At 39.9% G+C, this 26,911-nt stretch overlaps 1 long non-coding RNA gene across 2 annotated transcripts in view; it reads right to left on the bottom strand.

Annotated features, from left to right (window-relative positions):
* The window catches only part of LOC130705557 (uncharacterized), a 40,532-nt gene extending 15,847 nt beyond the window's left edge, over positions 1-24,685 (bottom strand). The window contains exon 1 of one of the 2 annotated variants that reach the window (XR_009005835.1): positions 24,556-24,685. This is a non-coding gene — a long non-coding RNA (uncharacterized LOC130705557). The remainder of the gene's footprint in view (positions 1-24,555) is intronic. The other variant, XR_009005834.1, reaches the window with a different exon arrangement.
* Between the last annotated feature and the right edge of the window lie 2,226 nt (positions 24,686-26,911).

Here is a 26,911-nt window from a genome sequence, read left to right as displayed (position 1 = left end):
CCACAACCTGCAAAACGTCAGCCCCTAATCTTCCAGCCAGGGCCACCGCGTTCCCCAGAAGGTCACTCTCCCCCTAAAGCTGCTGCTTTGCAGGAAACTCGAAAACCACTTGGCTTCTCCACTTAAGCAATGTGTTTTTCTGCTGTGTTTCCAAAAGGCTCTTGGAGATTTCATGTTTGTATTTTCCCCTTTTCTGGCTCCACGTTCTCCTATGTAAATGAAGAAAGCTCTTCCAGTAGGGATGAAGGCGCAGTTGGAGCTTTGGCTGATTTCATCCACATTTGCTCTCACTTAAAGTAACTTTTCATGTACTGCTTAACGGGAATTCAGAAGAATTTAAGAAAAAGCCCTTTAAAAATCGATTCCAAATAAAAATGGAGCCATACAAATTCATCTGAGAACTAAATATTGCAGCCTTATTGCTGAGTGTTGTTAAAATTTTTATTTATTTCAGCCTTTTGTTATTCAATTATTAACTATGCAACATGTCCTGCTAAATCTTTTCTCCTACACACAGTTCAGATTTGACTTCTTACATTTATGACTTTGTTTATGCATTTAGCTTTTAGTACTTAACCTGAAACCCATACCATCTCCCCCGACCCCATATAGTTAAAAAAAAAAAAAAATCAAGGGGTGAAAATCAGGGAAGTCATGTCCAAGGAGATTTCCCTTTGGTTCTGTCTGCTCCAGGGCCAAGATTAGACAAGAGGAGTGAGGCAACAAATTAACGCCTTTCAGAGGCAAAAGGAAAATCAAGAATACTGAAACGGTCTTGATTTAGAATTCTGATATTTTGGTTTTTATGAAATGTTTGCATTAATTTTGATTTTTCAAACTATAGCATTAAGATACTATTTACCCTGATGACTGAGTTTGTTGGGTGCCACTTGCATTTTGTGCCCAAGTCCCTGCTACAGTCCTCCTTGAAGGACTGGACACCAGTCACATAGATTGACATAACAGAGACTTCAAGGAACGATGTAATGAGGCTCTTTACATTGGGGTATTGAGAGCCTCAAGTCTAGGTAGCTCTTGTGTATTGGCAGTGAAGTTATTCCAAACAAGAAGCTTAGTGTGATTAATTCCTCAGGGATCTTAGGAGCCACTGAAAACTGTATTTGAGTCTGCAGATTATGGTTAGAAGCAGAACCTCAACCCAGGGTGCCTGCACTCCTCTGCCTTGGGAAGCAAGCTGTCATTCAATTCAATACAAGGAGATATTTGCTGAGCCCCTCCAGAGGTCAGACACTGTACTAGGTGCTATATACAACTCTGAATGAGATAGCCTCAACCCTGTTCCCGTAGGCTTCAGAGCCTAGTACAACATTCGAAACAGATTTTTAAAAAGTAAAAAGCAACAATATCAGTGTTCTAACAAAAGTAGTAAGAGAAGAGTCTTAGCACAGAGGCAAGGACTCTTGATCTTGTGAAGATCCTCTAAGTGAAGGCATAGAAAGGAAGGAATTAATACATGTGAGATTCTAAGACTCTGAAAGTGTGTGTCTGTGTGTGTGTGTGTGTGTGTGTATGTGTGCATGTGTCTCAGACCTCCTGCAAAGCACAACTTGAAAACACACCTCAGAACATCTGCATCCTGATTGCGCTGCCTGCGTTCTCCACACCCCGTCAATAGGACACATGCTTGGAGTTGTTTGAAGAGTAGTCATTGAGGCTCACACTCAGCTATCTATACCCCCTAGTTGGGTTCCACTGGTAACCAAGGACACACATTTGTTAAATAGCCGGACAAGGGCAAGGGCGCCAAGGCTTATAATAATAAAACAACTTACCTCTATTTAAAGCTAAAGCATGCTAAAATTGAACCTTCATCCTTAACTTCATGATCAATGGTGTGATTGCTAATACCATCCCATCAGTTCCTTTAGGCTGAAGACTTTGAAGCAGTTTATTTAAGATTCATTGTTGGGGTCATAAATTGAAAGTAGTTAGGGAAAGATGGAAGAGGGAATGATTGAAGGAAGGTTCTTTACTTAATTCCATCTTTGTAAGTACATGGGACTTGATGTTACCAGGACTCTCTGGACTTAGAAGAAAAGAATGAGATCATTGATACAAACCAATTTAACCTACAAGTAAAGTGAAACGCCTCAGTCTGAATCTGTCACCATAAACTGTGTCTTCACAAAGTAAAACCTGGGTCACTTATTTCTTGAACTCAATAGATACTGAGGTAGACAGTCCTGTCAGAGGAGCACCCATTCCCATTCCTGACGTTTCCTTCCAGGTGGAGGGCGATCATCAGTATGACGCTCTTGGCTCCGCTCCACACCTCAGCCCCTTCCCCTTGACTGGCGAGTCTGAGATGAGCATGAAGACCCCAGACATCTCCTCTTGAGAGCAGGCTGTCAGGTTCTTTGCTCCTCTAGAGTGAGGTCAGTGCCCCGGGCCAGTTGAAAAGATAAACCTAGTTCCTTCTAGGGTTCTCCATGAGGAAACCATAGACACATGCCCGCTCTTCACTCTCATAAAAGCGATATTTTGGTCTCCATCTCCCTTACTCCTTGGTCTCCTCTCTCCGTTGGTTCAGATCTTGAGCAGAGGAAAGCGGTACTCTTTATTGCCCTTATGCTCCTGTGCCCCAAAAATTCTCTCTTAGTGTCTAATTGTTTAGCTTGAATCAACCAGATAACCAAGTTTAGCAAGGTCACAAGGAAATGCTAGAACTGAAAGAGAATCTCCAAAAGCCTTGAAGTCAACTCTTGCCTTTTGAAGACTGGACATCCAAATGACTCACTCACATGGCTGGCCTGACAACCAGGAGCTCAACTGGGGCTGTCAACCTGAGCTCCTATCAATGGCCTTTCTATGTGGCTTGAGCTTCTCATAGCATGCAGCTGATTTTCCCCAGAGTAAGCATTCCAAGACACCCAGACAAAAGCTGCCAGGCTTCTTATTACTCAGCCTTAGAAGTCCCAGAGTGTCCCTTTTGCCACATTCTGTTGGTTAATCAAGTCACTGAGGCCAACCCAGATACCAGGACGGGGAATGAGACTCCAACTCATCCTGGGTAATACAATACTCTGGGTAATAGTCCCTACAATAGGGTAACATAACAATAGAACTAACTGGTCACTTAACACGTTCTCCTTTGCTCAGCAATGTTTTAACATGCATTCGCTCTTGTATGCCACTCTACAGCCAATAAATAGGTACTATCATTAGCTCCATTTTACAGACAAGGCAAGTTTTCAAAACTGACCCAGGTTATATAGCTAGTGGTGGAATCAGAATTTAAAGTCAGGTCTGTTTAAATCCAGAGGCCCCTGGATTAACCTAGATGCTAGTCCTTACCATCCCACTAGATGGATGGCCACATCCTGTTTAAAGATCAAAGACAATAGTTGACTCAAGGAGCATTAGAAAACAAAGTTCACATCAACATATTTGAAAATACAACAGTAACTAGATTCAAAGTAAGTCTTGCCTAGCCTGTGCATGACACCAGAACCCCAAAACTTGTCAGTACACAGCATTTTTCCAGCAGTAAATGGAGGAAAAACACAAGCTCTGCTGGGCAGATTGACGAGGAAAATGTGGTGCTTCTATCAGAAGTTTGTCGTTTTAAGATTCCCTTGTGTTTTAGTGGCACCAACACACAAAGGGAATTAAGCCATTTTGATCTCCAATAATGAGAAACATGGCTGACGTTCAGACCTGAAACCATTTAATGCAAGTTAATCCTTGAAACAAATCTGGAATGAAATGAGGGAGAAAAAAATCTTATTATGGTAGACATCAACTAATGGGTTACATTTCTTTCTTCTCAATTAGAAATGGCAGAGGGGTTTTAATTATTTTTCCTTAGCAAGCACATCAAAACATATCTACACAAAAACACAGCAAATATGTTGTAAACTGATTTAAGCCAAAGAGCTCGTCAACACTGTTTGCAATTATGAAATCATTTGGGGATATGGTACTTTTTTGGGAGGAATTGTTTTTCTCTTAGATGCAAACCACATCATAGTCCATCAGACATAAATCTTTTATTGTATCTTCAAGAGCAAAAGTGGAAATTGTACAACAAAGGCGCCACTGATAAAATGCAATGAAGCCCCTCCAGAATCATTGGGATGATCTCACTAGTTAGGAGAGATAACAGGGAATGTCATGGTTTCAAAAATGCTCTTTGGGGGAAAAATTTTGTTGAAATTCAGTGGTGCTCAAGGAGTTCCAAAAAGGAATTATTGGGAACTTTCATCCCCTGTCTCCATTTACCATATACATTAAAGAAAATGGAAGATTTTTGGAGACTTCTTTGTCACTCAGTGAGCAATGGCAGGTACAGCAGAGATGGAAATGAACAATGTAATGTGCTTGATGAGAGCACGGCTCCAGGAGTGAGACTGCCTGCATAGCCTTTCTGGCTCAGCCACTTAACAGCTGTATAACTCTAACCTCAGTTTTTTTATTTAAAGCTTGGAATAAAAATAGGACTTACTTCAGATGTTTGCTGTGAATGTAAAGCATATATTGATAATATGTACCCTATAGATATTTAGTAGTAATAGTAGCAGGACCACCATAATTATTATCATTATATCAGTTTTCAATAGGAATACATGATAGAATATTAAACTAGGACATAGTCTAGATGTGGTACAGGGTCAGGCCAGAGAGTCAGGGAGTTTACACATTCAAAAACCAGAGCCATAAAACCAAAAATAAGGGTCAAATGAGCTAGCAACCCAAAGAGCAATTTGAGTAATGAAGAAAAATTCAAGGAAAACAACTTGCAGGGATGGTGCCAGTGGTTCAATTACTTTGTTTCTGGTTCAATTTTATCACACCGGAGATGCCACACCAAATCAGACATTCTGCCTTTGCATCTTCATCTAATCAATTACCTGCCCCTTACTTTATTCTGGGTCCAGAACTCCATACCTTAAGTGAGTACAGAGAACATGAACCTAGTCATAATGGACTGGGGTCCAGTGCCAAGTTCCCAGTTTCTGAGAGGTGTGTGTTGGCGGGGGGGGAGGGGGGGGAGTAGCTACAAGACAAGGGTCAACATTGGGACGAAAGGCAAGTATTTTCTCACAAGGAAGAAATAAGAGCCCAGAATCTGAATCCAGGAAGATGATCACTGCTGAACCCATAGCAAGTTTACTTTCATGGAAAATCACTGAGCTGACAATCTAAGGGTTCTTATATCTACCCTAGCTCTATGCTTCTCAAAAATATTACCTGGGGATTATTATTTTAAAAAGTCAACTCTGAGGCTCCATATAAATCAGAATCCTTGGGGGATGAAGTCTAGGAATCTGCAAAATGTCCCCAGGAGATTCTTATGCGCACTAAACTTTGACAATTAGACTAGAAGCTGAGCTAGCTTAGGACACAGGTCTCAACTATGGCAACAGAAAATGTAGAAGGGTAGAAAGCCAGTCGAAAGCCTCCAGAGTACCCCAATGCAACCTCTACTAGATTTAAAAGTTTCAGCCATTGACCATCCAATGAAGGCTATTAGAAATTGTGGAGGCCCAAAAATAACTTGGTGATGTAATTCTGCTTCCCTCATTGAAGAATGAAAATTTCAGTGTAATGGTATATTGGAATCAACTGGGGTGATTGTCAAATGTTGAAGGCTTGTCCCCTTTGGAATCTGTCATTATCTAAGGGCTACAGAATAAGACTAAAGAACTGGAAGATGCATCCCTGCATCAGGGGAATTGCAGCAGAGTTAGGAAGCTAATACAAACACAGTACATTCAGTGAGTATTTGCTGAATCGAATTGAGTGAGCGCCGTCTCTAAGAACTTGAAAGCCTGGCTAGTGGAATAAGAAAGAGTCAAATGAACTAAATAAATAAAAATAAATAAAATAAAAATAAATAAAACAAATTTATTGAGCACTTATATACCAAACTAAGTGTGGGTACCAGACAGGACTCTACACTCTGTTACCGCCATGTCTGCGGCCCTCTACAGAAGGTAACTGAAAGACGTGCAGTCTCTGATGAGGTACACCCATGGCATACTCTTAAAATGGGACATTCTATCATGTGACACTTGGTCCTTGAGCACAACAGGGCACCTGATACAAAGACAGGCAAACTATCTCCCATCCAGTGAGTGGCCTATGAGGTCACTTGCTTCAGAAGTTTTACCCCTAAAGTAATAGCGTCTAACCAAATCACTTAGATTCCCTTGGGAATTTGTACTAGAGCTGTGAGCCTTTCCTTTAATTCTTACTTTGACCCTATAGTATTAGAGATGCTCTTGTTCATCTTAATAACAGGCAAACTCGAACTGAGCAAGAATAAACAATATTCCAGTCAGGAGGATATCAACCCAGATCTCGGTGATGTCAAAGCTTCTACTTCTACAGAAGACAGACCTAGAATTGCTAAAATGATGTTACAAAGAAAAAACAGAAAATCAATAAAAAGGAAGAGTTCTCTAACAATTGGAGCAATGCCGAGGTGAGCCATTACAAGATCAGTGGAAGTTTCTCTACAAAGGTTGAATAACCTCTGCTTGGGGAGACCAATCTGGGAAAGAAAACCTGAACAAGATGGCTGCTACAATCTCTTCCAAACTAAAATGCTATAATTTATTGGCAAACAGCTGGGCACCACATTAAGTTAATTCCTTTTTTGTCCTGGCAAAAGTAAAATGTATTCTTGCAGAAACGTCTATTGGCAGTGTGGTTGCCTTGTAAAAGCAGAAAAGAAGCTGGGAAAACTGTTTATTTTCTTCTCAGGATTTTCAGATAGCTTAGGTCGAGCAGGATTATAGGGCTATGCAAAGTATAGCACAGTGGTTAAACACACTGGTAAAAGTGGGTTTGTATCCTGGCTCTGCCTCTGTGAGCTGTGTGACTTTAGGCGTGTAGTTTAACCTTGCAGAAATGCATCTTCCTCATCTGAAACAACCTACCTCACAAGGTTGTTGCAAGAATAAAATGATGCATGGAAAGCACTTCACACAAAGCATATATCAAACTGTCAATAAATTGTAATTATTAGCTATTATATAGTAAAGCTGGTTAATGGGACATCCATGTGTTTTTGAACTGCTTCATTACCCCAGTGTTTGACGAGAGGCACTTTCTGAAAATTCCTGAGGGGAAAAAAATGAATGAAATAGAGTTCAATATGTGAGGAAGAGAAAAGACATTTTTTTAAACTTAAGTTCTTTTTTCTTACAAGACACAGAGACCGGGCTTTGGATTTCAACAGACCTGGTTTTTCTTCCCTGCTCAATATCAGTAAGATCTTGAATAAATGATTTGGCCTCCTACACCTCAGTGACATAACCTGTAAAATGGGAATATATAATTAGGATGCTTTGGGCTGCAAGTAACAGATTACCTGACTACAACTGGCTCAAACAATTGTGGCTTATTTGTCTAATATATCACACAGTCCAAAGACTGTGGATCCAGGGTTGATTCTGCAGCTAAAGTATTCAGAAATTGAGTTGGTCTCTGCAATTGCCTTGGCTTCCTCCTCATGATCTCAAGACGGCTAAAGTGGTTCCAAGAATTATATTTTCATATGAAAAGGTCCAAAGCTGGAACAAGGTGAGAAGCACTTCCCTCATGCAGCTTTGCCTTTCCACCAAGAGGAAAATATTACCTAGAAGCCCCCAGGAGATGTCAATTCAGGTTCCACTGGCCAGAACTGAGTTGTACGTCCACCTCTAAACCAATCACTGGTAAAGAGACATGGCACTATAGCTGTATCATTGTTCATCCCCAATGGCTAGGAAAGGGATCTACTCCACCACACATCTGAACAAATCAGAGTATTGTTAGTAATGAGGAGTGTAGAGGTAGGTAGGCAAACAGTAATGACTGCTCCTTATATCTGTCAAGAATGTTGAAAAGCTTGAATGATACTGTGATTCATCTAACACATTTTAAGTGCTTGATACATATTTGTTCCTCCTTAGTGATTAAAAGATCTTAAAGCCATAATCTTCTCAGATTAAACTATCCCAAAACAGGAGATATTGATTTATATAGATATATTAGGAATGCTATTTAATACAAAAAAAAGCCTTTTCTTAAATGTTCCAACTGCATATTTATGTAAACATGGGGTCTCCAATTCATTTAAGCTGCATTTCAATGAACACAAATTAAACAAAATACACATATCAATTTTTTGATGCACTTTTGCTACATCCAATACACCCATATTAAATTAAATATATCTTCATAATCTTTACCATCAATCTTTATCATCATCATCGTTGATATCTACAGAAATCATGTTTGGGGATGGAAATAAAGTGTCATAAATAAACAATCATTCGGTTCAAAAGTTTATAGGACCAAAATGGAATGTGGGTATTGGTTTATAGCAAGAGGTATGAGCATCAGGTTGACCCAAAACAGAGTTTTGAGAAACTCTTATTGTATATTTATTTGTTGGGGACCCTTTACATAGTGTTTAAATACCACATAACTTTCCTTTCATCCATGCCTTCTACAGTTCCTTCTACCTTTTAGCAAGCTTGTTCCCATCTTGTGAAATCCAACTCAATTTTTTTCTCCCCTGCAAAGACTTTCTGGAGTTCCCTCAGGCAATTACTTCCTCATCTGGTCTCCCCAAGCTACACCTCTTTTGTCCCACTTAACGTTGTAATTATTTACTCATGTGTCTTTTTCCTTCACTAGACTCGGGGGCAAAGGACTGTGTTGTATTCATGCTGACAGCCCCAGTGCCTAGTGCATTGCTCAGCATGTATTATAGTAGTACAGGCAATAAATCATTATTGAACAAGTGGTTTTTATGTTTTATGCACCTACTATGTGCCAGGGACTGTAAGAGAAGCTTCATATACAACATCTTATTGCGTCTCCCAACAATCTTATGAATGAGGAGAATGAATCTCAAAGAGGTTAAGTAGTTTTCCTAAGTGGAAGTTGATCCATTTGAATCTATCCCTGTTCTTCTCCAAAGCCTGGATATTCTCCAATATGTTGTGAGGTCTTCATGGAGGCTTCATGGCTAGAGCAATCTCAACAACAGTAGCCAAAAGAAGTACCATTTATATATCTACTTTGACTTCTCTTGTTCTCTTTTTTACAATATGCAACTAGAAGCCATACCCTTCATTTGTTAGAAAAAAATGATCAAAGCAAACGAATTATTATTTTCATTTCTTTCTTCTAGACAAACTCAATCCTACAGTGCTATAATGAAAAGCTTCAGTAAATGTGTGATTTATCTATAAATAAGCCATCTCAAGCTGGTATTAATGCAGAGTGAAGCTTGGTGGCCTAATGCTGGGGTTTTAGCATGATAATCACATCTCTTTTCCTCCTATATCTGTAGAGTAGATATACAAGTCAAACAGAAGACAATACAGATATTTATTTCTATTAAAGCTAAACTTACAAACAGAGCTTGCTACCACACCCAGATCCCATTCAGGGCCTAGTGCACCCACCCTCAGCTGCTGTGAGTGTTGTATAGATGCCCCCCTAATCTGAAGAGCTGTCCTCAGTTGATGGGGTCACTTCACCTGGGAAGTTACAAGCTCACCACTCCCTCCTCCCTCCCCACCCCAGCGGCCCTTCCACCCCTTTGTCTCAAGGAGAAGTAGCTCTGCAGTGGTCTCTGTGTGCTGGGGTCTTCCCCTGTGGATCAGGTAAATTTGACCCAAGGCCACATTCTTCCTCGCTCAAGTCTTTCCCGTTGCCTATGCTGCTTCCCTTGCTCCCTGATGGGTTTTCCTGGAGAACACTTCCTCAATAAACCACATGCACTCACATCCCTCCTAGGCTCTTCTTCTGGAGAACCCAACCTAAGACACTTTGCTTAGATGTGAGGCCACAATTAGGCTTTCTAATTCCACCACCCGTACACACACCCCCAATTTAACTTCATCACCACCTCCCCCATCACAGGAACAGCCGGACACCAGCAAGGATGTACTAAAATGTCTTTTACAGAGAAATGGAGGCCAGAAAGGGACCCAAAATGTTGTTCCCATCCGTTTCCCTCCCAGGAAAGCAGAGCAAGAGTTCTCTTCTAATCAGCACTGACCTATACAGATCCTATGTGTGAAGCTGGAGAAGGCCCACCCCCGATGGTAGAGCCCACACCAGGGTGGATACGACTTGGTGACCTGAGAACAGCACAGTTTCAGCTGCTCTCAACCTCTTGTCCTGCTTCCTTTGTGCAGGACCAACTTGCAGAGCAGCAATGGAGGCCCTACACTATGGAGAATGACTGAGGAGAAGCTCCCCTCCTCAACACCCACATTGGGGAGGACCAACCACAACCAACAGACAAATATCTAACGCTGGGGTTCAAATCCTGGGTGGTCCATGTATTATCAGTGGGACCCTTGGCAAACTACTTCACCTCTCTTTGGCTTCATCTTCTCATCTTTAATGTAGGGATAATAAAAGTACATTCCTCATTTGGTTGTGGTGAAGATTAAATGAGTTAAGACGTGCAAGGTGTCTAGAGTAACTTTTGACACATAACAAGCCCTAAATAATTGTGAGATAGCATTACTCATCATAAATGCACATGAGAAACTACAAAGACTTCACCCCACTTGATTTGGGGGACAGGGTCAGAAAAAAATGCCACTTTCTGGAATTGAAGCAAGTGAAAGAACCCCTCATAGAAGAGATTGCCTGTCAGAGAAATAGCCTCATCTTAAGGAGATGATTTGTAAGCTGTTTGCTAATGAGAAAAAGCAGATTCCCAAACGTCTACCTAGGAAATCCAGCTACCAACCAAAGCAAAGCACCAAAGAGATGTGCTCAGAAGAATATAATTGACATCTAATAATTATTAAAGAAAGTTATGATCATCTTAATTACACTGTAATGTAACGAGGAAGTAGAGTCTCTCAATAATATTATATTTGATGGCGGATATAGGAAAGGTATTGGTTAATAAGAGTTTGTTGGTGCTGGGAGAACAGTATGGAGGTTCCTTAAAAAACTAAAAATAGAACTACCATATAATCCAGCACTCCCACTATTGGGCATATACCCTGAGAAAACCATAATTCAAAAAGAGTCAGGTACCACAATGTTCATTGCAGCACTATTTACAATAGCCAGGACATGGAAGCAACCTGTGTCCATTGACAGATGAATGGATAAAGAAGATGTGGCACACGTATACAATCTAATATTACTCAGCCATAAAAAGAAATGAAATTGAGTTATTTGTAATGAGGTAGATGGATCTAGAGTCTGTCATACAGAGTGAAGTAAGTCAGAAAGAGAAAAACAAATACTGTATGCTAACACATATATATGGAATCTAAAAAAAAAGAAAATGGTTCTGAAAAACCTAGGGGCAGGACGGGAATAAAGACACAGACATAGAGAATGGACTTGAGGACACGGGGAGTGGGAAGGGTAAGCTGGGACGAAGTGAGAGAGTAGCATTGACATATATACACTACCAAATGTAAAATAGATAGCTAGTGGGAAGCAGCTGCATAGCACAGGGAGATCAGCTTGGTGTTTTGTGATCACCTAGAGGGGTGGGATAGGGAGGGTGGGAGGGAGACGCAAGAGGGAAGAGATATGGGGATATAGGTATACATATAGCTGATTCACTTTGTTATACAGCAGAAATTAACACAACATTGTAAAGCAATTATACTCCAATAAAGATGTTGAAAAAAGAAAAAAGAGTTTGTTGGTGCTTATCAAGTATCATCTGAGGTGCGAAATAGTTACATTTGGTGGACACAAGTATCCTAGTCATTGGGGAGTTATACTCTATGACAAAGGAGGCATAAGTCACAAAGCTGTAATACAACTTGAGCAACACATTACTGCTGTAAAATAGTAGTCCTTAAAATGGGCCTCCAGAGCACAGTATCAACACCACCTGGGAACTTGTCAGAAATGCAAATTCTTGGGCTCCACTCCCAACCTACTAAATCAGAAACTCTGGGGATGAGGTCCATTGATCTGTGTTTTACAAGCCCTCTAGGTGATTCTCAGACACACTAAAATGTAAGAACCACAGTTTATGCTGGATGTTTTACATGCATGAAAGTTGTTAAGAGTACATCCTTAAAGTTCTCATCACAAGGAAAACATTTTCTTCTATTTCTTTAATTTTGTATCTATATGAGGTGACGGATGTTTGTGAAACTTATTACGGTAATCATTTTATAATGTACGTAAGTGAAATCATTATGCTGTACTTCAACTTACCCAGTGCTGTATGTCAATTATATCTCAATAAAACTGGAAGAAGAAAAAGCAAAAATATTAAAAACAGAACCATAGTAGACCATCCATATTTCTGTGCTCTGATTCTGTGCTCAAAAGTAACCTTGAGATGACTGATTTGATTTGACAGGTGCCATGATCCTGGAAAGGGGTGGCATGGCTAGTACTCAAGAGAAATCTGCTTACTAGAAAACTATATCTCACTCCTTAAATAATTGGCATTTTGGCACACCATAATTTCTTGAAATCTTTATTATTGTAGGAAACATTCTAAGAGCCTGACAACCCTAGCTGTAATGACAAGCTTCCTTCTCAACCTACTAAACCGCTGGATGACACCCCTCTCGGTTCAGCCTCTTAGCCACAACATCTTCTCTGTAGAAATGCAAAAAACAAGAAAAACATCAACCAAGGGAGCAGACATAGAGACTAAAAAGATCTACATCTCACCACCACTGGCACCACCCACACACAACCATCCCCCAGAAGAAAGTTTTTATGACTTTGACCAAGAAGAACAGAAACCAACTGTACCCCCCTACACCTGTTTCCAAACCCACAGCACACAATAAATTCAGTGGGAAAGGATTCAGCTTGGCTGAGAACGCCCCTATGATCCAACGTGGAAACTACATTTAAATTGGGCATAAATGGCATTTCCCTAAATTAGAGCGAGATCTAGAAGTTGCTTCTCTCCCAAGTGAAAGTCTGAAAGTTTGCATGTGTGTGCACAGGTATGTGCTTGACAAGATACTATTTCAGGGAAGCAACATTCCTTCCTAATATACCTAACAAGGACACAGTTGCAGGATCATGGAAATAATAAATAACTAATTAGTAACTTCTTTGTAATACACCATTTTCCACTGATGAGAAGGAAATGGGAAGGGATGGTGGAGGACGATGAAAAGGCACTATTTTAACTAAATCTGTTACATCACATTGGTTTACCTCCTTTGAACTGTGTTTTAATCAAAGCAGGTTGATTTCCACTCCATGAAAATGTTTCATTTCAAGCCACTGGAGTTTTATAAGTTTTTCTACCACATTTACTGGAGCCTTGTAAATCTTATGAAATTCTGGAATGTCTAGACCATAAAAATCTGTCATCTGAACAAGTTTTCTGTGGAGATGTTTCTCCCCTATGCAGATTCACAAGCTTTGTAAAGATTTGTGGAGGGAAAAAAAACCCCAAAAAAACCTTTATGATATGTCCCACAGTAGCTGAGTTAAAAGATCACCTTTTCACTTGACTGGAATTTCACCTGTCACAGAAAAACCCTTTATAGAACTATCTAAAAGACTGAAGCCATTCACAGTAATCATGATTTTAAAAGTCTATCACCCTTACTCTGTATGCCTCTTGCATTCAATCCTGTTAAAGACACGTATACAGTACAAAATGCACCTCTTACGAGAATTCTAAAGCCAGTGATGGACGTCATGAATGAGCATTCATCACCATCATTAAAGGAGTTAAGTGTTCCAGTAACAGAATCGGCTTCCAAGAATGCTGAAAAGAGGTCCCCCAAGATACAAACAAATATTACGACAAGGGAAAAGTGTTACACAACTTTGATGAAACAGCACCAAACTCTTGAACGTTATTAAATAAATCCGTTCTTCCTTCTTATGAAGTTTATCAGTTTGGCCTCAAAGTAAACAGAAGCAAATTGGCATTATTTTCTACTTATTTGTCTAAAACATTGAGGACAGCTAATCATGCATGAGAGTTTCTGTATTGTGATCCTTAAAGCTATTTGCGTCAAATCCCTAGGTCGCCTGCATAAACAGTTTCAATGCATGGGTGAACTTTCATGGACGAACCCAAATATTTATTTCAGGCTAATTTTATGAATTCTATGTAAAACCACTTTTCTATCCTACATATGAAGAGAAAGGTGCTAGCACTGCTTACACTGTCTTTAGATAATTGGTGTCTGGGTTTAGGAAAGCCTTTGATACCAGGAATTGATTCTCAGGAAGTAGTTACAACAGCTAAGAGTGGATCAGGGTGTCTAGGTTAATATATCTGGGAAGTTGTTTTAGTCTCTAAAGAAACAACCTTACATGTGGGACACTTGTGAGTCCCCCACCCTGGGAATAGGTGTAAAATGCCTGAATGTGAACATGTTAATTGAGTTGCCTCTGAACCAGGATACATGAGTACCATGTGCTTTCCAGATCCATGCTATTCCCACCAGTTTGGAATCAGAAGACCTAAGTTTGTTTGTTTTCTCTCACTTAACTTGCTCTGTGACTTCAAATCATTCACCACTTCTCTGAGCTTGGTTTCTTCATTTCAACTAAAATATGGATGACAGTTTTTAAGGCATTAGTCAACTAATTAATTAGCTCACTGAATGGCCTCTCTGATCCCTTTCAGCCAACGATCAAAAGCTCTGGAGTGACGTTTGAACTTGGAGTGATGCAATGAATTATTCTGCGATTAACATAAAAATTGTTAATTCCATAACTCTTATAAATCGACCCCGTAAATAATATACAATATGAATGCAACAATAATATTAAGTGACTTTTGTATGGCACATTCCAAAGTATTTTACGTATTGTATCAGATACTCACAGATACTCACTGTGGTATTATATCCAAAGAGGAAAACCAGCTCAGAAAAGTTATGAAAATTGCTCAAGGTCACAGGAGATCACAGACTACAGTTCCTCAGATCTCCACTATATCAAAACCAAAGGAAGGGGGAGGAGAAATTAAGAAGCACTTAATCTTAAGACTAGAAAAGCAAGGGTGAAACCCCTGTAGAAGATAAGCATGTACATACTTAGCACAATATGAAATGTGAGCCCAAAAATGCATGTTACATTTTTATGAAAGAAGGAGTCAGATAATGGGTAATCTTGATTTCACAGTTCTCCATAAGATTCACTTATTTTTACCTATACGTAAGTACAGTAGCTCTCAGAAAAACACAATGTGGTATTTTGCAAAAAGAATGCATTTTGGAGTTAGAAGATCCAGCTTGACATGACTACCCTGCCATTTGCTAGTCATCTCTCACTTAACGTCATTTCCCAATCTGCTAAATGGAAATAATAACATCATAGGCAGACGCAATTGCAAGCTATATCTTACATATAAATGTTGGTGATTATTATTAGTAATGATCAACACTAAAAAAAATACGGAGTAATAATATAATAATATCTTTTAACATATATGTGTCTGTTATCAAAGCATATATAAAATAAATTACATTAACTCAAATGAAGGGGAAAAAAGGAAAGGAACCATGTATGAACTAGAAAGTTCCAAATTATAAAGTACTTTTAGAAAAATTAACTTATTATTTTTAAATACTTCTGCAAGTCTGGAAACGGCTGAAGAATTACTGTTGCTCAACTTTCAAAGAATCAAAATAAATGAAATTCTACTGAACGTTTTAAAAAGTATGGCCCCCCCAAAATGCATAAAATAACCCTAAAATGGATTTGGGCATGAGAGAAAGAAAGCATCTTGACATAGTAAAGTAAATAAAGCATCTTTAACACAGTATTAAACTAGGTTATGAAAAATACGGGAAACAATTAAGTTACCAAAGCAACTTCTCTGACTGTGCAATAAGCCTTTCTGTAACACATGACCTGTAGTCATTATAGATCCAAAGGAAGGTGTGTGCCAAGGTTGGTGTCAGAAAGGAACAAATATCTGACACCACTGAGAATGAAAACACACATACGATGAACTGGAGGCACAACAGCATGGCAATGGCAATGTGAGGTGGGGTGGGCAATGGAGAGCTGGAAAAGGGATGCTGAATTTCAGTCTCTTACTGATATTAAAAAAAAAAAAGTCTGGCCCAGTGTAAAATAATTAGAAATATATATATTGGTCTCTTTCCCCCACCACTGCCCCCACTCTGGTTCCTGACACAAAGCAACTAAAACCTTTCTAAATAGTGGTGCTAGAGGACTCTTGTGTTCCAGCATTTAATCTTTGACTCTGGTTCCTGAGACAGAGCTCCTAAATCCCTTGGAATTTCCTGGGTGATAGCAGTGTGTTTTGTTCTAATGAGGTGGGGACTCTTGGTGGGCTCTTGGATGGGGGCTAGTCACCAGAAAGACCAAGCCATAACTGGAAGCTTGGAATTTTCAGCCCTACACCCCCATTCTCCAGAGAGGGAAGAGGAGTGGGAATTAAGATAATAATCCATCTCACCTATGTGATGAAGCCTCCATAAAAATCCCAATAGTACGGGGTACAAGGAGCTTCCAGATTGGTGAACACACCCACTGATGGCATACCCCAACTCCATGGAGACAGAAGCTCCTGTGCTGGGATCCTTCCAGACCTCGCCCGGGGTATCTCCTCATCTAGCTGTTCATCTCTGTCCTTTATCATAGCCTTTATTATACAATAAACTGGTGAAAATAATTGTTTCTCTGAGTTCTACGAGCTGTTCTAGCAAATACAGTTGGCCCTTTTGATCCACAGGTTCTGCATCCATGGGATCAGCATCCACGGATTCAACCAGCTACTGATCAAAATTACTCAAGGAAAAAAAAAATTCCAAAGTTCGAAAAAGCAAAACTTGAATTTGCCACGTGCTGGCAACTATTTACATTGTATTTACAACTATTTACATAGTATTTACATTAAAAAGTAATCTAGAGACAATTTAAAGTATAGGAGAGGATGTGCCTAGATTATATGAAAATACCAGGCCATTTTATGTAAGCGTCTTGAGCATCCACAGATTTTGGTATCCACAGGGGGTCCTAGAACCAATCCCTTGCAGAAGTTGAGGGAAGATTGTGATCAAACTCAAGGAGGTGGGTCATAGGCACCTCAAACTTGTAGCCAAGTTGAACAAAAGTAGTGGGTAACCTGGGGACCTACAATTTGCAATTGGTGTCTGAAGTGGGGGGCAGTCTCATGGGGCTGAGCCCTTCACCTGTGGGGTCTGCACTAACTCCAGTCAATGTCAGAATTGAACTGACTTGGAGGACACCAGCTGCTATCAGAGAGAATTTCTCGGTGTGGGAAAAAAACCCTACACATCTGGTGTTAGAAAGGTTGTGAGTTTGGTCGTAGCAGGAGAGGAAGGGAGAAACACAGGAAAGTGTAGTTCCCAACACACCCAACCTCTCAGAAAATGCGAATCGGAAAGTAAGACACAATGGGTCTATTTTTTAGCTCCTGCAAGAGAAGTGGGAACTCCATGCCAGACTCTGGTTCTTTGACATTTCTCTATAGTGGAGAAAAACCATTTGTTAGGCTTTCCACACCTGCTGAAGAAAATGCTTAGAAACATCCAGCTGACTTGGAATCACCATATTCATCCAACACTCTCTGTAACTATAATAATAAAGAAATATAGTTTTAACAATTATTATCAACTTTTGTTGAGTACTTCCTCTGTTAGGCAAAAATATCCACCAAGATCATCTCACTTTTATCTTCCCAATTACTCTATGAGTTGGACATTATCCACATTCTACAGATGAGGAAACTGAGACAAACAGAGTTGAAGGAACATGCTCAACTAGTAAATAATGGAACTGAAATTCAAACTCAGACAGTTTTACCCTGGACTCCCCACTCTTCTTCACCGTATCATTCCACGTCTCAAACTGAAATTTGACCCAACATCATACCGAGCTGAACCAAACTTCAACAAGAGAGAAAACTCTCCATAAAACATTCTCAAGTTACATCATCACATCGTCAGTCATGAATTAAAACATCTTCTTATATTTGTTCTAGTCACCAAAGTTTTCCTCCCTAAATATACGGCCTGCATTGCCTCATTGGCCCAAGATCTAATCATATTTTACAAAGTGATATTTGGGTTCCTGGGTCTGGATGTCCTCTGCCAAATAACAACAGGGCATCCTCATCTAAATAGCCTCCCTCAGGAACCAGGGATGGAACCCATGGGTCCTGCAGTGGAAGTGCGGACCACAGGGGAAGTCCCACTAATATCATTCTTAGTGTTGAAACACCGATAGCTTTTTCCCTAAGATCAGGAACAAGACAAACATGCCCAGTTTTACCACTTCCATTCAGCACAGTATTGGAAGTTTTAGCCAGAGCACTTAGGTAAGAAAAAGACACAAGAGACATCCAATTTGGAAAGAAAGAAGTAAAAAATTTTTTGTTCAAGTGTGACATATTCCTATACATAGAAAACCCTAAAGGTTCCACAAAAAATCCTGTGAAATTAATAACTAAATTAACTAAATTAAGCAACATTAAAGGGCACAAAATCAACACTCAAAAACCAGTTGTGTTTCTATAACTATGAATAATCCAAAAACCCCGAAAATATCATGTATATGAATGTTCATAGCAGCTTTACTTTTTTTTTTTTTTTTTAAATTTCTACATTTATAGCTACTTTATTTATTTATTTATTTATTTATTTTTGGCTGTGTTGGGTCTTCGGTTCGTGCGAGGGCTTTCTCTAGTTGCGGCAAGCGGGGGCCACTCTTCATCGCGGTGCGGGGACCGCTCTTCATCGCAGTGCGCGGGCCTTTCACTATCGCGGCCCCTCCCGTTGCGGAGCACAGGCTCCAGACGCGCAAGCTCAGTAGTTGTGGCTCACGGGCCCAGCTGCTCCGTGGCATGTGGGATCTTCCCAGACCAGGGCTCGAACCCGTGTTCCCTGCATTAGCAGGCAGATTCTCAACCACTGCGCCACCAGGGAAGCCCAGCAGCTTTACTTTTAACGGCCAAAGATGAGAAATAATCCAAACGTCCACTCCTGCATAAAAAAACAACAACAAATCTTTCTGAAATAGAAGCTCGATCTAATATTAGGAATCATTCATGATTCTGTGACTGTTTTGTAGATGCTCTTACTGATACTTTTCAGATGCATGGGAAAGAAATGTATCCAAGAATCAATTTCTTACTTTGCTTTATATAAAACTTCTTTCATTGCTTTGGATCCCAAGACAAATATTATATTTAGCTCCAAGTTTTCCTTCCCAATTGCACTTTTAGGTGCGTAAATTTTTTCTTTCCTCCTTGTAATAATATAATAAATTTATTCTCCTTAATAACATAAAAAATAGCCTCCCTCAGTATGCAGAGCAAACTAATTTAATTAATAAATACATAACTAATTAATATTTAGAGAAGTATAGTTAATATCTACCAGAAGCATGATTATACTTTAGGAAGGACAATAGTAAGGAAATCACACTAACCAAAATGTTTCACTCTATTACCAGGAAATAGCGTACCCAGCAAATAAGGGCCTGCCGTGAACTTGGTTCTCAGATAAACCTGAACTCAAAGCCCATTTCTGCTTCTTCCTGGCTGTGTGATCTTAAACCTCTTAGAGCTGCAATAGTCACACTGATGTAGATTAAAAATACCCACCTCTGAGATAATACAGCTAAAGTCCTTTTTGGTACCAGTAACTGGTACAAAAAATATCTGTCGTTTGGTATTATTATTACTATAAATGTACTCCTTCTATATGACCTCTTAAATATTCTCGCAGAAAAATAGTTTATAAAAAGAGGTTAGAAGTAGCCTCAATGAATTGCAGAAGGATCTTTACCATAACTATCTTTTCATACTTCATGAGATTAGTCAAAAGAAAAATACTCTACAAAGAGACTGATTATTTTGTTTCTCAAAAAAGATTAGTAATTTAAATTACTCTCCTCCTACCTTACATGTTCCACTAAGTAAATATACTCAGGCCAGAACAGTTCGATATAATTTAGGTATCCAATACTGCCACAGATTTTGCAACCCTTGAGACATATGGTATACTGCATTTCCATAAAATAAGGCAGGAAAATATTGCATCTTGACAAACCTGGCCTCATATCCATTGGCTATTGGCATTTCTAGTGTGAGCAGTGTCTCCTTAAATAAGTTTTGAATTTAAACAGAGCTCACCAGATATGACAGTGCCTGGACTTCACCAGTTTGCCTCTGAATGTCAAGACAAGGCTTTTCAAATCAGGTAAGACACAAATTGTATTTTTCCCTCACAGGCACATGTCCAATAGTTGGTTTCCTCGTGGGCCGCAGAAATGGCTTAAGTTGCTGACATTCACTATACCAGTTAGAACCAGACGATGGGGTCTCTCATTTCCTTCAAAGCATAGAAAATATAGAAGAGGAGTCCAAGATCCACACCAAGAAAAACAAAAACAAAGAAAGACCTTAATTGAGATCAAAGTTTACATGTTTCAGGAACACTATTGTAAGAGTTAAGGTTTTTTTAAAAAAAGCATTCGATTGGTTAGAAAATATTTACTGAGCATCTACTATATATATTCTATATATGTGTGTGTACGTGTATATGTGTGTGTGTTTGTGTATGGGTGTGTGTGTGTGTGTGTATACACATATATATGACTCTATTCCACACTCTGAGAATGTAGCAGTGAATAAGATAGGCAGTAAGTGCTCCTGGTTCAAAGCATTCCTTCTATTTAAATGGCTTCTAGGTTTGAGCCCCAGCCTTGTGAATTAGCTGCTGCAAATTAGACTGAGCCAAGGAGGTAAAAATAATGGCAATGGTAAGACATGGACTTTGGAGTCTCAGTAACCAGGGTTTGGTTCCTGGAATCCCTATATTGTAATGTTAGCCAAGTTGCTTGACCTCTCTGAGCTTGAATTTCCTGCGTTGTCAAATGAGGACACTGAGAGTGCCTGCCTTATTGGACTGCTGTGAGGATTAGCTGATTCAGGCCATTGAAAGTACATGGAACTGGATGCCACTCAACAAAAAGCAATTTCTTCCCTCCCCTGGTTCAAGTCCAAGTATCCTCAATGGATAATGGAAACATGTAAAGACAAGACACTGACGTGATCATTTTGATTTGTCCCTGAAATCAAAGTGGGGTTCTCTTTAAATTAGGTGCTCCACTTATGTTTGAGTCTTCTACCAGCGATGTGGAAGAATGCAAAAGATAACTAGCAAAGTGCCTCCTTGTATCATCCTTTAAATCATTTTAATCAGTGATGCTCTCAGAAGCATAAAGTAGAAATTAAAAAGTCACAAAACTGTGAGATACCTGAATCTATAAATGCCCACCAAAAAAATAATAATAAACTGCCATCATCCTCTACTAGAAACCCACATGAGAACCTGGTTACCGCTTTCTTCCCACAAACCTTCCTCGGTTTTGAAAATAAAGCTCGAACACTTTGCTTCCATTCAGCTCAGCAGAGGTAGCAGCTTAGACATAAAAGTGCAAACGCTGCGAAGGAAAAAAAAAAAAAAACACCCGTGGCTGGCTGCCAGCTCTTGGCCAATCAGTCCTCTCAAGGAAGGTTGCGTCAGAGGCTTGCAGCCTGCTGGAACCTCTGCAGCTGCCTGAAGCACAAGCCTGGACCACCCAGGCCGCAGTGGACTGGCATCTGGAGAAACGCGCAAACAATGGAGAACGTTAGAGCCTGCATTTCCGCGCCAGAGATTCCGTCACTCGCCTTAGCCTGGACTTTGAGAAAGTCCTGGGCAAAGAAGAGATCCGGGATATGCTCAGTGGCTCTACTATTAAATCACTGTCTCAGGTCAAAGGCATAACCCCCAGAATGGAAAAATATTCTCTCAGTGGAAAATCACCCGTCTTAGTGTTCACGGATCTAGTTTTCAACTGGTGTTGGGCTCTCACCCAGCGTAATTAACATCTTACCTGTGGGTGGCTGGTAGAATTGCTTTACACCTCTCTCATCATCCCAACACCTAAGACTTCCTGAAATGCTTTATACAAACAAATAGGAAATGATGTTTTTAAAGATAGACTGTTCGGTCCAGGGCTCTCTGGTAGCCCCTCCATTCTGCTCTCGGCAAATTAATTTTTCTAATTTAAATGTCAGAAAACAGGCCTACATCACTCATGGGCTTGCTCAAACACAAGCCATGCCAACTTCTTGTAATTACAAGGAGATACAATAGCGGACGTGGGGGAAGCCTAATTAAAGAGTTGGACCTCGCATCCCAGATGGGAAGCCAAGTACGTGGCCTTCTATCAGATCTGAATGGAAATCCTGCTCCGCGATGATGGATGTCTCTGGGAAACACACACCCTCCTAGCACCCAAAGGACAGATACTCAGGAAGGCAGAGGAGAGAAACATCCTGCTAAGACTGAAATTGGAACTAAAACCTGGGGAAAAACACTGATCACCAATCCAGACACTTGGATTTAATTGGTCCAGGCTGCATCAAGATTCTTTTTATTTGCAAGGTGAAACTAACAACAGCCAAGGTTGAAAAACCCTATAAAAGATTCCTGAGATAATACTCACCCCTGTAATGGAAAATTTAACTAGGAAGTCAGGGTACTGCGGCATGGTCAAGTAACTTACTAGATCAATCAGAACAAAACATAGCAATAATTTACTACAGTGCACTATAAAAGCTGACTTTGTTTCCCAAACTGACTGAAAGCTTCAAGAGGGTGTTTTATCTCCAGCTCTTAGGACAGAGCTCTTGACATAGTAAATGTAATGAAGCATTTGCTCAGTCATTAGAAAGATGCTCAGAAAACATCACACCGTCTGTATGTTTAAGCAGAAAGACTCAGACTTTATAGAAACATAAGTTTTCTACAGTCCTATAAAGCATTATTCTCAAATTTTTTGTGTGCATGAGAAGCGTATTAAATATGTAGGTACCTATGCCTCCCCAGACCCAGGAAATTTCAGTTTGATTCAGCAGTAACTTTACACAAATTCCTCCAGTGCCTGGTACAACCCAGGAACAAAATAACAAAATGGCCCAATCTGTATATCTGAGATGAGTATCCACAAACAGCCAGTTAAATGCAGGTAAGAAAAGGGTCCTTTCATCTGAGTTTTGAAGCCAAAGTTGCATCACAGGTTAAAGGTACCACGGACATACATGAGTTGTGTGTTTCACTACAATTCAACATACAAAGAGAGTCACTCTTACAGATTTAAGATACATAGTGGAGAGTAGGGTGAATGGAATATTCCGGATTCTGTGTGGGATCCTTGGCGGTTAGAGGCAGTGTTTCTGGCTGAAAGCTACACTTTCTACTCAGTGAAGGGAATCCAGATGAGTTCCTTTCTAGAATGCATTGCAGAGCTCGAATTGAAGCTGCATTTCTTGTTACCTTAGAAGGCTCTGCAGGAGCTCTGTTTTAGGGAAAACAAGAAAGTAAGCAAGCTTATGCTAGCAGAAGAGATTGGACAATGCACCATGGCGTAGAGTTCCAATATCTCTGCAAAACAGCAAGGTTCCTGCTTGTAGTTCTCCCTCCAAAGCTAGTATGACCCCAGGATTTAAAAGGGTTTTTCTTCTTCAAGTCACAGGCTTAGAATTCAACGGTGCCATTATACAGCCTCCATTCAAATCCTGGTTTAGTCTCGTACTTGCTGTGTGACCTTGAGCAAGTTATTTAATTGCTCTGAATCTCAGTCTCCTCATTTTTGTCATGGAGAAGGTATTGGTAAACTCATAGAGTTATTGTGAGGATCAAATGTAATTTACTGAGTGCAGTGCTGGTACATGTTAACTGATAATAATAATTATTATTAAATTTATAAATATATCAAATAATTATATTAAATTACATATTTTATTATCATCATCATTATCATTATTTCATCTTCCTCACCTCCCTCTGGTCCTAGGCAAAGTTCTTTAGGCCCAATTGTCCAGGTACAATCCCTGTACTTGCCCGATAGTTATTTTATTTGAAGGTCTGATCTGTTTTCTCTGTTCTTGTTTGTACAGGAGACCACCCAGAATTGGCCCAGATGAAAGCACTAGGTTAGCTTCTGTAACAAATAAAACCCCGTATCTTAACAGCTTAACACTTTAAAAGCTGATTTCTCACATAATAGTCCAGAGCTGGTGTTCCTGATGGGCAGGTAGTTTAGTGATTAAGGTGATTAAGGGACCTGCTCCCTCCACCTGTAGCTCACCATCCTCTGGGCCTTGAAGGTTTTTGCACTCAATTGGCAGACAGGGAAATGGAGAACGGAAGAAGCCCAGGCTGTATCTTAAAAAGCCCTGACCCCGAAGTGAGCACCATCCCTTCCAGTCTCCTTCCATTGGTGAGAAGTGTCATACGGCCACACCTAGAATGGAAATGGGAAATAGAGCCTCTGGCTGGGCACCTTTCTGCCAACAATCGCTCCCTACTCTGCAAGGAGAACACTAACTTTTGGTGGATTGTCAGCCATCTCTACCAAAGAGCTTTTAGCTAATTTGCAGGAAGGTGAGGCCCTGGAAACCTTCAATTAAAAGGAAAGTTAGAGATCTTCTACAGCAACAAGCCACAATGCAGACCTGCCTCAAACATCCTAGAACAGTGCCAGATCACCACGAGAAACTTCTGAGCCATCTGTTGTTATCACAGAATAAGTGTATGCACATACCTCATCAGACCTCAAACTCAATACATGCAGCTGACTGCAGCTCTCCTTTTTTCGCACTAAATGCACACAGCTCTTCAAACGTTCTTAATATGCCGTGATTTTCAGACTCTTCACCATTACAGACTCTTCTCTCCACTGAAAGCGTACCATTTGTCATGGTCCCAGAAGTATTTGACCTCTGTCAGATGAATATGATATTCCAGACACATGACTGGAGATCCCACTGAGTGTCATCTTTCCTAAATTATGCTAACCAGACTCCCAGTTCTTCCTTCACCTCTGGTTTCCTCTTTGTCCTACATTTTAATGTCTTTATTCACACTTTCTAAACCAAAGGACAGCTTTAGCCTCAATTTGTCTGCTCCCAGTGTCATCGACATTCCTGCCAGTCACTTTCTGGTCGATCACCAAATTAGCATTCTTGCATCAAATGCACAAGGGCTGTTCAGAAAGTAAATTTACAAAGTGTTTTTGTGAAACTGATTTTAAGAGATGGCAAGTAATCCCTACAAGTATTTGAACAGCAGCTGATTGCTACTTTCCCACATAATCCAACAGATTCACACATTTGTCATACCACAGGATCAACTTTTTTTATGCCAGCTGAGTAAATTGCAGGGTCCTTGGTTATTAAATCAACTTCATATCCCATCACTGAACACAAACTTTATTGAGTTCCAGGCTTGTTGCAAATAATGTCTTCAAGAGACAGAACGAATTTTGCTGGAAACTGGGGCACAGTGACTTTTGCACATCTTCAAGTATTGATTTGCTCAGTAATTTGTCCTCTGTGTGTTTCCAGGTCCTCGGGTTACACCCTTTTGCTCCCCTCTGCTCCATTTCCTCTCCAGGACTGGGCATGTCATTCTGATACACTTTCAATTAAAAATGTTCTGGCCATAAATTTAAACAAGTTGACCATGAAATCTTGCAGCAGAAACCACTCTTTTTTCTCATTAAAAAAATGGAAACACATGTTATAAAAGAACATTTAATGACATGGAAAAATATTCAAGATATATTGGTAAAGGAAAAAAGCAAATTTCTAAAATGCAAATGCAATATGAATTCATATTGAAAAACAGAATGCATAGTGTGTGTGTGTATGTGTGTGTGTGTGTATGTGCACGTGTATGCTTGCATAGGAAAATTCTAGAAAGATATTCACCAAAGTGTTAGCAGTTACTCTCTTTGGGTGGTGAGTTTTCTGGAGATAATTTTTTTCTTCTTTTTTCTTAACTATATTTTCAAAATCTTCTCTAATGGACATTAGAACTTTACTAAAGATAAAACTTAATGTTATTTCTCTTAAAATTTGATAAAAGTAGAAATACAACTCTAAACAATTAAACATCACACCACATGTCCAGAAAAGTAAAATTTTTGTATTCAGGGTCTGCATCACTCTCTCTTTGCTCTGTGCCTTTGGTGCCTAAAGAAACATTGTTTTGAACTGAATGTTTGCATGCCCCCCAAAATTTATATGTTGATGCTCCAACCCACAATGTGTCTGTATTTGGAGTTGGGCCTTTCTGAAGGTAATTAGGGTTAAAGGAGATCATAACAGTGGGGCCCTGATCGGATAGGATTAGTGTCCTTATTTTTTAAAAAAAGAGAGAGACATGAGAAGTTCCCTTGTGAGCTTGCTCTCTCGCGTGCTCACGTGCGCTCTCTCTCTCTTTTTCTCTCTCTCTCTTCCCCTTCTGTCATATGAGAACATAGCAAGAAGGCAGCCAGCTACAAACCAGGAGGAGAGGACTCACCAGACACTGAATCTGCAGGCACTTTGATTTTGGACTTCCCAGCCTCCAGAACTATGAGAAAATTAATTTCTGTTGTTTAAGCCACTCAGTCTATGGTATTTTGTTATGGCAGCCCAAGCTGACTAATACAAACATCGTGGTGCAACAAAATCATTTTTATTATCATGCATAAGTATTTAACCTCGTAGTTAATTTTTTGAGCAATCACATCATTTTGGTAACCTTCACCCATGGTTATCGAGACATGGAAGAGGCGGCAGTGCTCTTCCCCACACACACAAGTGAATTCCAAATGTTCCTGAACCACTTTTTCTTCTAGGCCTTTTGATTCTTCTCCATACCCAGCTGATGGACATTTCATGCTCATCGTTGGGACCCTGGTGGTTCACACACTGTCAGTTAAGAATTCAATAGGCATGTAGCAAACGTGGACAGAGCTGAGGACACACAGATGGTGGGGATAGCAGGGGAGATTTTTTATTGACTAATTGATGTAGAGGTAGAAATCAAAAAGGCAGGTGGAAATAAAAAGAGTGTGGAAGGTCCTTGATGAGCACATCCTGGTTAATGAAACTCAAACGTATTTGCTGTAG

This window comes from Balaenoptera acutorostrata, chromosome 17 (assembly GCF_949987535.1).
Source record: "Balaenoptera acutorostrata chromosome 17, mBalAcu1.1, whole genome shotgun sequence".
NCBI lineage: Eukaryota > Metazoa > Chordata > Mammalia > Artiodactyla > Balaenopteridae > Balaenoptera > Balaenoptera acutorostrata.
Note: the sequence above shows the minus strand (reverse complement) of the source record. Positions and strands in the feature narration are given on the sequence as shown.